The sequence below is a fragment of the Montipora foliosa genome, chromosome 3 (genome assembly GCF_036669935.1).
Source record: "Montipora foliosa isolate CH-2021 chromosome 3, ASM3666993v2, whole genome shotgun sequence".
Taxonomy (NCBI): domain Eukaryota; kingdom Metazoa; phylum Cnidaria; class Anthozoa; order Scleractinia; family Acroporidae; genus Montipora; species Montipora foliosa.
The window spans coordinates 53,221,393-53,228,892 of record NC_090871.1 but is presented as its reverse complement, the minus strand read 5'-3'; the positions used below and the strand labels follow the sequence as shown (position 1 = coordinate 53,228,892).

General features: G+C 36.3%; 2 protein-coding genes across 11 annotated transcripts in view; both read right to left on the bottom strand.

Annotated features, from left to right (window-relative positions):
• Window positions 1-7,500, bottom strand: part of LOC137997662 (uncharacterized) — a 119,096-nt gene that overhangs the window by 49,638 nt on the left and 61,958 nt on the right. The window lies entirely within an intron of this gene.
• The window catches only part of LOC137997660 (uncharacterized), a 45,389-nt gene that overhangs the window by 35,099 nt on the left and 2,790 nt on the right, over window positions 1-7,500 (bottom strand). For 7 of the 10 annotated variants that reach the window (XR_011122550.1, XM_068843773.1, XM_068843770.1 and 4 more), the window contains one exon: window positions 7,147-7,231. The gene's annotated coding sequence lies outside the window, so the exon portion shown is untranslated. Of the gene's footprint in view, window positions 1-1,391; window positions 1,646-7,146; window positions 7,232-7,500 lie in introns of all 10 variants that reach the window. The other 3 variants (XR_011122551.1, XM_068843774.1, XM_068843772.1) reach the window with 1 other exon arrangement.

Below are 7,500 nucleotides of genomic sequence, written 5' to 3'. Positions count from 1 at the left end.
AAACTTTTGTTTCATGTTTTCAACTTTTTGGTCACAGTTTCCTTTGCTTATTTTTGTTTTTCAAGATTGACTTCTTCTAATGTAAAGTTTTTCTGAATATCAGCCTTGAACAGCATTTGGGAGTAGAGGATAAAACTCGTTTTAAAACCCAGTTTCTGAACAACTGGCCCAGGATGATAAGTTGTTGAACTGTGATTTGTAATAAGTTTTTCGGATGATTTAAGGCTGATCCTGTAATTTTTGGATGAAAGGAGTTAACGAAGCAAGTAAAACTGTAGGATTTGAATTAAGTCTCCTTCCAAAAAATAAATAAATAAAAGATCCCGTATCCTGATAACCTGCTAATAGGGCTTCGTTGTTTGCATTTGCAAATTTAGTAACATTAGTAATGAGTTTTTACAACAAAAAACTTTAAGTTATATTACAGATGTATCTTTCTAGTAATCTTTCGCCATTTTCCGAAGTCTACCTGTACTTGAAGTTCACTGTAACTGGACAATTTGTGTTAACTGTTTGCGCATTCCACGGATACACCCTTGTAGGCGTCTTGTTCTAAAATAGATCGGCGACGCGCTCATTCACCGGCGGTGAGCGGTGAAAGGAAAATGAAATGGAACATCATCGTGGTATATCATTACTTTTACTTGTAATTTATGACATATTCGCCTTAGAAGCTGTGATTTATCACCCGACTCGCAGCCTTTTCATTTTAGGAATGATTTCACTCAGTGAAACGGTCCTCGAAATGAGACAAACGCAAACATGCGGTGAGCATCCAAACACGCGGTGATATTCAGACGATGACCACAGCAAAACAAGTCAAGTCAATTTTTGACTATTCAAATAAAGTGGACACTTGTTGCGAAAATGTTGAAATGCAAAGCTGAATAAATTCTTCGGAAACCAGTAGTGCTTTTAGACATGCAACATTGTTCTTCGTGAAAAAGCCGCTACAAATTGATGTACAACAACCCTCTTTTACACGAAACTCTGCGTGTAAAATTTTACACGCACTGTGAAGAATTTGCGTGTAATTTTTTCACTCACAACTTCGTGTATTTTTTACTCGCGCGTAACGCGCGCGTAATTTGCGTGTAAAATGCGCGCAATATGGCGGACTTACACGCATGATACGCGCGTGTAATGCTGCTATTCCTGCGGCCAGTACTGTATGCTATTTCCATGACAAGTCAGAATCGTTCAGTAGTCCAAGGTATTTAACATAGTTTTTCATTTCAAGATTTGTAAACTTTAAGGTATTGGTAACAGAGATAAAACTTTTTAACTGAGATAAAAAAGGCATGATCTTCTGACGGGGCCGGGAAATAACAAAGTTTGACTACATGTAAGTTAAATATTGAGAGTCAACTCATTAGCTTTAAGCCACTGACCTTTGCAAGTTCCAAGTTAACAGTTGTTTCAAGAACATGTATGTTTTCATTAGCATAAGTTAGGGTTGTATCATCAGCAAACAGATACATGTACAATGTAGATGGAGAATTTTTAGAAAGATTTAAAAATATCGTTGATATAGAAAAGGAATAAGAGGGGGCCAAGGACAGAGCCTTAAGGAACTCCACATTGGATGACGTCTTCATCAGATAAAGGATTATTGATCTCAAGTGACTGAGTATGGTGAGATACACTGTAGATAAGAATGAAACCAAGAATTTATCACTCCTCTGATGCCGTAGTTTCCAAGTTTAGCCAGTAGTGATTGACATTATTGAATGCCAACTTAAGATCGATAAAAATACCACAAGTATACATGTTGTAGTTCAATTTGCACTTTGGTACAATCTGTTTTTGAACTGGTACAGAATATATTGAACTGGTACAATTTTAATTGTACTGGTGCAAAAACAGTGAAAATAGTTTAATGTTTGTTGAACACAAAGAACACACTTCATTGATAACAGCTGTTTGCCATTCATTTACTTAGTTCAAGAGGTTACTGAAATAAGGTTTGCTGAGCATTTCAGAGCAGGACAGAAATAGCAAGACTTGTTGGAAATACTCAACAGTCTGGTTTGACCAAGAATAACATGAGTGGTTTTAAGCACTAATTTACACAATTTAAGCCTAAACACTTGTTCTAGAATGGTTAGCTTTTATTTGCAGTCATGATGTACTAAACATAAACATTAAGAATTTATTTTAAAGCCTATTCATTTAGTGTATGTGGTGACAAGGGCTAAGGATTGCTTTTAGGCTTATCATCAAGTTACCGTGAGTGTACCAGTCCTGCTGTTGGTTTGGATTAGTTTTATCATGTTATATTTTTAATATGTACAATTCATTTTGCAGACTGTAACAGCAATACATGAATTACAGTATGTCACTGTTTCAGTAAGACAAGAAATAAAGTGCAGAAATCTTACAATTTCATTTAATTTGCTATTTGTCATTAAATTAATAAAATAGTATTTTGAGATTAGTGTCTGGTAGCAATTTGTTTTGTTTTTCCATATCAAGATATCTCAATGAGTAGTACATGTATAGGGGAAACTTTGCACCAATCAGCAGTTTTTCATCTATAGCCCACTTGCTTTTTTGCATGCTGCTGTAAAAGATGTTTTGGTAGAGAAATCTAGTTTCACATTAGTGGCAATACAAGGATAGAATCGCGAGGGTGTGATCAGAGTGTTAACTTTGCCATACTCTGTCACAATTCTTACATATCCACCCTCTTCAATTTCGATGATTTGACCAAGAGCATACATGTATTGGGGTGAAAAGGGTTGATCTTGTCTACTTTGTTTATTTTTACTGCCACCATGTCCGAAAAGGAAAATCCCCTTTTTAGACAGTTGATAAAAATACATGCAAACCAGTACAATTAAAATTGTACCAGTTCAAACTATTTTGTACCAGTTCAATATATTCTGTATCACTTCAGAAAAAATTGTACCAAAGGAACAAATTGTACAACAACATACACACCACTATCCACATTACACTAATAGAATGTACAGGAGAATATCTAGCATTGCAAGCTGCGTGCTGTGCATACATGTACTTCAAAAGCCATGTTGTTGATTGTAAAGAATATCATTGGTATCGATAAAATTGATTAATCTACATGTAAGGTCCATTTTAGTTTCTCAAATACCCCATTGAACTGTAAAATAGATAAAAGAGAAATAAGTCAATAGTTTTCCGGTAAAGTCTCATCATCTTCTTTAAAGACTGGGACGATCTTCATATATTACAATTTGGCGGGGTAAGTACCAGTTAGGATAGACTTATTAAAGATTTCGGCCAAGGGCACTGAAATAATAAGATTAGCAACCTTAAGTAGAGTAATAGGGCTGGAGTAGAGTCCAGACGTTTTATTATTAATTTTGGTAAACTCAAAATTTGGGACCCAAAAACAGATGGAAGTGCTCACGGCATTACGGATATCAGATGCCAATTTATCTCCAATGTTTGCAAAATAATTATTCAAAATGTTACGAATCCTCTTTGGGTCACTCCACAAAATAGCATTTTCAGGTGATCGAATAGAATTAACTTTTTTATATTTCTTTTTGTTTTTGTCCATTGATGCCTTTCTGTGTCTGACAAGCATCCTTAAAGTTCAAGTTTAAAAACTTTTCATAATGTTGTTGTTTACTTAAACAAATAAGAGCAGTCAGGTTAGTCCTGTATAATCTGAATTAAAGAAAAGATTACTGTATTTTTTAACACATACATGTACTGATCTTCTAATCCCTGAAGTGAGCCATGGCTTAGCTAAGAAGAAGCCAAGAACCATTTTCCTCTTAGATAAGACTTTCAAAGGGGCATGCTTATTTATTACCCAATTAAGAGATTTATAAAACTTAGAAAACAATTGGTCTACTATACATCTCTATCACCGCAAATATTGTTCCAATCAACCTGTTGTAGATCTGCTAGAAAACCATCTGAGTTGAAATTGCTATAGTCTTATATTTTAATATTTCTTAAGGGCGAAGAATCTTGTGCAAGCGTCTTAATCAAGCAGACTTGTAAATGACCTGTTACATCAGTAACAGTATTGCCACTGGCAATACTGTTTTGAGATTACATGTATTTGAGAAAACATTATCAATCAATGTGCCTTTTTGGTTTATCAATAAGTGGAAGAATGGAGAAGCTTTACATGCATTGCAATAAAGTATTGCTGTAGTTGCAAGTTTCATATTTGAGTAGATCTACATGTACATGTACAGTGTATATTGAAGTCTCCCATCAAGTATATGTTATTATTACTACATGTATGACTGAAGAGCTCAATGGAATGTGTAACATAATCAAGAAATTTGTCAGCTTGATTGTGCTGTCGATAGACTATTCCACATACACATTTCATATCCTTCTTGTGAAAAAACTCAACCTACAAAATTAATGTACAAGGCTTGAAGAGAAGAATTTGAAACATGTTCTACCGCTTGATAATTACATGTACATCTTACACTGTCTAATCAATAAGCCAACACCTCCTGCAGATAGAGGAATAAGCCAGTCTCACTTCAGCAGGGAATCCACTGGTGGCACTAACCAGTTTCAACACTTTGAAGAGACACTTTCTTTAGTAAGATTGGGCACTACACACTGTCACATAACAGCAATGTCACGGTATCATATAAAATGCCACTTGTTGCTGAACAAGGTGTGTACAGCCCAAAAATAATGCACGCGCAAGAAGTGGCGCAAGAAGTTCTTGCGCCGCAAGAACACGCCAGCTGTCAAAAGAAGTTAAATTGCGGTTTATCCGCAAGAACATTCAAAGCGCAAGAAGATAGAAAGCTTTCCGCAAGAAGCCGCAAGAAGTTACGAACTTAAAAGCAAGACGCAAAAAGCACAAGAAGTTAGCGGGTTCAACCGCAAGAGTAGTTGGTGTTGCTTTTCTGTGGTGATTACGGATTATGTTTTCCAAAACATAAATCGCTTTCAAAAGGAAGTGATATACATTGTAATGGTATGTTTCCTCCAATTGGGAAACATTCGATGGCCATGAGATCAGAACTCGATGTTTGGTTATCCCAATTTATCGCAGGCCGTATTTTACGCACTCGCTTAAAAGAAAGACCGGTGAACGCGAATGTTTCAAAGCAGTAACTAATTTCTGCACTTTCAGAAAAAAAAAACCTTCAATCATGCCATTAACTACCAACAAGCAGGCTCGCAAGCATAACAAACCGTCTAAAGAATGAACATTTGAATGTTTTAGATCGAACGCGTAGGCATTTGCATATGATGCCGGGAAGGTGACAGTGTTATGTGCTTAAGCAAATGTCGTGTGATATCTTCATCGGCAACAGAAAACTCGTGGTATCATGACAATACTAACAATAAATAACAAACAAAAGCTTCTGCATTTATAAGTCCTTTCAGAAACACTTATCAAGGGAACTACATTGTAGAATGTCACCTGCGGGATCAAAAGCGAGGAGAGTGAATGTTTCAAAATGTGAAATGCACATGAATGCAAAGATTTAATAAGGCCACTTTGAAATGTGCTTGTTTCATTCCTGTTTGATATAATTATTTTTCAAAGAGAATGCACATCACCAGGAAAAGACGAACAATAACAATAATAGTGTTCCTGCAATATTTGCATAACAACCATTACGCTGAAAACAAGTTGGTCACGCTTTTGTCACGTAATTCGCCACGTAATTTGTCACGTAATTCCTTTCTTTTGGCTTTGTTAAGACGGAATGGATACAGAAGACGTCAAAACAAAACAAGTTCCCCATCAAATTGCCCTAGAGAATCAAACTTGATTCATGCTCATTTTATTTTTTCTCAGTGAACGCAAACAATCACATTTCTGGTTTTAGGTGACGATCGTGAAATAAAGCCACGTGCTCGGGAGCAGACAACAAATGAAAATGGCGAGCTTGAAAAATTCAGTCTTGAGTCTGCTTTCACTACATTTTCCTTAAGATATTTAAACAGGAATGCAGAGGAAATTTCAAAGATTCCGACACGAATCAATCCTAGCTTCACATTTATGTGAATTTCACAACAATGAATTCCTCTACATTCGCGGTGACAGTCCTACAAACGGTTTGCGTCGAAAAAGCCATTCTCATCACTACAGTGTACCTTGATAAACAATTCTTTGACTGAGATTTTTGGGTAGCAAAAGGGTTTCGTCTGATATTTATTCTGATTGCTATCATGTGACTAGCAAACGTAGCAAAAAATCAACATCATTGTGGCATTTGTTTACATGTGATACATATATCATGTAACTCCCGAGATTCGACCGTGCATTGCCCTGAAAAATTTCGTCTTGTTGCGAGTTTTGTATATCACCTTCTTTCTGAGATGTTGCCGCAAAGAAGTTCTTGCGGTCAGGATTTTTTAACAGAAAGAAGTTCTTGCGGCTGGTAGGATTGAGCCGCAAGAAGCCGCAAGAAGTTGCGGACGCAAAAAGAAGTTCTTGCGCGTGCAATATTTTTGGGCTGTACTGTACCTTGTCAAGGGAAAAGCCCAGCAAAAACACCCTATATTTTGCCTTAAGTTGCTCATATCTCAAAAACAAACTTGGAGACCCCCATCTTTTTATTGCTGGAAAGTGGTCAGAAGGCCAAGATGAAACTTTCTGCAAAGTTTAAAAAAATTCTGTACCGTAGAATCAGAGCCACCTTAATTAAAAAATCAAAGATTTGAGGTGGCTCTGAATCGGCTGCACAATTTTTTTTAAACGTTGCAGAAAATTTCATCTTGGCTTTCTGATTCCTTTCCAGCATTAAAAATGGGGTTCACTGGCTTTGTTTTGAGATATGTGCAACTAAAAGACAAAATAAAGGGTGTTACTATAGGCCTTTCCCATTTCCATGGTGACTTATTACATCACCATAATTACTGCATCTTGTTCAGCAATAACTGGTGTTTCTTATAGTACCATAACATTGCTAATACATGACAGCATTGCAGTGCCAAACCTTTTAATAACAACATTACTTGAAAGCTTTGAAACCAGCTAATCCTAATCCTAACCTTAAAACATTAACAAAGAGATTTTTAACCCTTCCCTACTTGAGAGTCAGAGTTAGAAATTTTACTCTGGCTAACAACAGATGATTTAACTCGCCAATTTGGGGCGCTTTAGGTGTCAATGGGTTGAAGAAAAATGTGAAAGAGTTGAGAAAATACTGATAAACTCACCTAAATTCTCAGCCGTAGAAATTAACCTTTAACTGGTGGAACTGCTGCCTTCTTCGCAATCCTTTTCTTTTAAGCCAAAACAACCCTAAAAAATGCAAACTTATCAGGGGCCGTGGAGTACATTTGAAAGTAAGGGCACCAGGCTTTGGTATGGATCGAAGTTGTGAGGGGAGGGGAGGAGGTTTAGGAGAATATATATGTACATATAATAATAATAATAATAATAATAATAATAATAAACTGAAATCAGACCAAATCAAATCAAATGTTAGTTTTTGAGGAGAGGGGAAAACCTAAGTACCCAGGGAAAAAACCTTCGCAGCAGAATAGAGAACCAACAAACTCAACCCACAT